Raw genomic sequence first — 4,542 nt, 5'->3', positions numbered from 1 at the left:
GGACAGGGAACAACTAAAGATTACTTAACACACACAAGCATGTGTGTACGTGCATGTGCGTGTGTATGTGAAGTGTTAACAATAACCTGACCCTCATCTACTGGGTTTATAAAATCAAACAGTGAACTCTACTTAGGGATTTAACAGCCAATCCTTCATCTTTTCTAAGCTTGGGAAAAAAAAATATTTTTTCTGTTTTCCTTCCAGGGGTGAGAGGTGGCCTTTTTACTAATCTCCAAGAGTGCTTATGAATTAATTCAAACCTAGCGAAACCTTTCACTTGAAAGAATAGAGGTGGTTATGTTATGGGACCTCTGTTAAAAAAACAGAGGCTTTGAAGGTACTGCCCTGTCTCTACATGTTATTTATTCTTAGGAAGAGAACATCAAAACTGTTCCAATTCTTTTCAGAAAAACTGCTTCTTTTATGTGCTTTATTTTGAGAACCAATCTGCCCAAATAGCTTTAATCTTCTAAATCATTCTTCAAAACTTTTTAAAATGTAAATTCTAAAATACTCTCTTTGGAAAAGTGGGGAAGGGGTTGCAGGTTGGTGGGCTATCAAAGGAACTTCCAAATAGGGCAACCATTGAGAAAATAAGAAATATTGTACAATTCAGACTTTCTTGACCTAAATTTTCTATTCTTTAACCCTCTCATCAGTTTATAAACCTTAATTGAAAAATAAATGTGGTGGCGCCTGGGTGACTTAATTGGTTGAGCATGTGACTCTTGGTTTTGGCTGAGGTCATGATGTCAGGGCTGTGAGACTGAGCCCCCATCAGGCTCCACACTCAGCAGGGAGGCAGCATGAGATTGTCTCTCCCTCTCTGCCCCTCCCCCCACTCGCATCCTCTCTCTAATAAATAAATAAATCTTTAAAAATTATTAAAAAAATAAATGTGTACAAAGAATTGAAATTAGTATTTTTTAAAAATACTGTTAATTGAAATTCGCACTTAGGAAAATTTCCCAGATTTTAGGGCGGCTCCCTTTCAGTTGGAATTATTTATTTTATTCTCTCTCTGAATGACACAAAAATTTCTGCATGCCTAGTTTTAAAGTGTGAGGAAAAACATGAATACTTCTGTTTGATGCTAACCATAACAAAAAGATAACTACTTTCCATTTTCAACATTAGATGTTTCCTTATAGTTATGTCAAGTTTTCCTTCTGAAACTGAAAAAGTACCACCATCTCCCGGGTATTCACAAAAATTGCATAAATGATTACAGTGTTAGTTGTAACTCCCAATACGTTCAATACAAACTTGGTGATTCTTCTGCTGGGACTACTCATCCCAGTGGGCAAAGAGGCACAATTCAAAATCTTTACTGAGACTTTTCCAACTTTTTCAGTCAGCCCTAAAGTAAAGTAAAGTGAAATGATTCCACAAGTTTCAACTAAACAAACACTTCTAAGCAAATCAGAGTATAAAATGATCATTTTTAATCCTAAGACATTTTCAGGTCATGTAAAAATTGTTTGTCAAATATAATTGTTCTCTGTCCCTTTTTAAACATCATGTTTGGCTTTGAAATGTATTTGACTATAGTAAAATTGACAGTACACAGCAATTTATATGTAGATTCTAAAATGGTGAGTACAAAGACTCAGAACCTCAAAGAGAGTCCACAAAATGTAATTATAAACTGGAACAGAAGGAATCCTTCGTTTCTGCAATCTACTTACAGATATTACTAGTAGAAATATAGCATATTATATTGTGAATATTCCAATAACTACTCCTAAAAATTGGCTAATATTTTTAAAAGCCTCCTTCCCCTACACCAAGGAAGAAATCATTGCTTTTCAGGCATAAATTATTTACAGAAAAACAATACTCTTTTCTTTATTGCATTTAAAATCTTATAAGGCAGTTACATATGTGTTTAAATGTTTAGTTTTTCGAAGGTTCAGATTATGCTACTAAGTTTTTAAGAAAGATCTATGTTACTATCTATTTTCACTAACCAAAAGGAATCCAAAGAGGATTTCACCTTTACCAAAAAAGGCAAAAAGCAAAAGTAGAATTTAGTGTTAACCATGCAGCAGGTCCTTACAGAGGCAGCATTTACCCCAAGCAGTGGAAGTGGGCCAGCTCCTTCCCTGGAAAATACCCTCAGCATCTCAGCATCAAGGCACCGTGGCTTTCAACTGTGTCTATGAGCATCTTCTGTGCTTTATGTCAAATTGTTTTGTATATCCATTAGGAAGATATATCCTAAGAAATGTTATTTTTGGGGTCTGGGAATGCTCAAAAACTTTTCCATATAAATTAATGCTCTTTGGTTTTTTTTTGGTTTTTTTTTTGCTTTATGCTAGTTTGGCTTATAAAAGTTTTTTATAACAACACTATCTTCAGATAGAGAGTCATCCTAGAGATAAGTATATATAAAAATATCATGTATATAATACATCCATATATATATACTGTGAAGAAATTTCAATCTAAAATGGAACAGAAGAATATGAAATGGGGAATTTCCCACATGCGTATAAAAGAAAAGAACTTAGAACTGAGAGGCTGATTTCTTATAAACACCTGATTTAGAGAAAACTGAGACTCACCTTCGTACCAATGAATATCTCCCAGGAATCTCTCCCCATCCTCAAATCAATGAGCTTACTGCTGGGACTCTCGCTGGACTTCTGCCTCTTTGCTATCCTTGCCCATAAACACGGTCACCGCAAATTCTCAGTGGATTGACCTGCAGCTTGCTACAGCATGCATTTCCTAAACTGCAATTCCTCTTCTATTCCCAAATAAACTCAGTTTCTGAAATTTAAGCTTGCCTCAATTTATCTCTATTTAGATTTACAATGCGTATGTATAAAATTTAGAACTCAGAACAATGTTCTTTGTGCCAGATATTATTAACCACCATCTTCAGATGAGAAATCTAAGGCTCATAATAATAAATCATCCAAAGTAACATAATTAACAAAAAGTTGAACTAAGGGCAAATTTAATCCTTTAGAGTAGAAGTCCCACGCACTTTCAGGTACACTAAGAAAGAAAAGGTATCCTAGAACTATTATTTAAAACGGCACCATACAATTCAAATACTGAACACTAGAATACAATACTTAGGGTCTGCTTTTTTTTTTAATATATATTTTTGTTTATTTGTCAGAGAGAGGGCTCGAACAAGCAGGCAGAGGGAGAAGCAGGTTCCCCGCTGAGCAGAGCCTGATGCAGGACTGGATCCCAGGACGCTGAGATCATGACCTCAGCCAGAGGCAGACACTTAACTGAGTCGCCCAGGGGTCCCTAATGCTTAGTGTCTCTGATGGCTGAAATATCTTAGTGAGGGTAACTATTTTTCTACACTCTTACCATTCCTGCCTCCAACCTGAAGTGATTATAGTCAGAAAGGTAAATGAGATAAATAAATTCTTAAAACAAACTACCAGGTGAAACTGCATAAGTGATACTCTCAGAGGTTAATTATCACTCCTAGGAGAAGACTACAATTCCAGAAGGGATTTGAACACCCTAATATATCATAGATTAAACTCACGCTTTTGAAACTGCAGTGATTTTCTCCACCCAAAGATAAGCTAAATGGAAGAACACCAGGAGAAAGAAAAATAGAAACTGGATTTACCATTCTTTTAAAAAAGAAGAATTTACTCTGCAAGTCTTTTACTTAATCATCTCCCATTGAAGAATATAAAGCTCCTAAGTACTGCAACGCAAGTCATCTTAAAAAAATTCCAAATATGCCCTGGTTTCAGGACATACCATAAGAGTCACATTATTCATCCACTTTGCTATCAGAAGTTGCATTCTCATCTATTAGATCATCAGCTGGATGACATTCATCACTCAGCCACTGTTCACTTTAGAACAACGTACAAGTATCTTTCCCAGCTGGCCAAGAAGAAAAAGATCTAAGACATCTGAAAAAATGCTGGAGCAGCAATGTATTTGAAAATGTACCAACAGTTTGACAATTCCTAAAGTTGTGTGAAATGATTCTGGTGATAGCCAAGATGAAGTAAGCTCACTAGAGCCTTCAGCTCCCAGTGACATAACTGAAACTCTGGACAGAACACAGAACGTACGTCTCTAAAAATAAACAATAACAGATTGAGGAAGGATGTCAAAACTTGAAGAAATTCCAGTATGGTGGTGAGTTAATGTTTTTTTTACCCCCTCCTTTATTTCCTGTGTTTGATCTGAGAGCAAGCTGAGCCCCATAACTGCACATTGATAGGAAAATCTCCCAGAGAAACTCTATTTTCAAAGTAGTAAGACTGGGAAAAGTAAACTCCTCAGCTGAAAAAAGTAGGAGGACAATCTGGTAGATTTTGTTGTTGTTTTGGTTTGTCTTTAGTGTGTGTGGTTTTTTTTTTGGGGGGGGGTGTTTGGTTCTTTCCTACACCTACTCTGAACTCAGCCAGTGTTAACTGGTTACAGCAGGAGATATGCCTAAAACATCAAGAGAAGGTGCAGATAGGACATAAGGTAAAGTGGTCCAACCACTCTGGAAAGCAGTATGGCATTTCCTTATAAAGCTGAACTTGTGCTTACCGT

The sequence above is a fragment of the Meles meles genome, chromosome 4 (assembly GCF_922984935.1).
Source record: "Meles meles chromosome 4, mMelMel3.1 paternal haplotype, whole genome shotgun sequence".
Classification (NCBI taxonomy): domain Eukaryota; kingdom Metazoa; phylum Chordata; class Mammalia; order Carnivora; family Mustelidae; genus Meles; species Meles meles.
The sequence above is the reverse complement of the archived record's forward strand: the minus strand, read 5'-3'. Positions refer to the sequence as shown.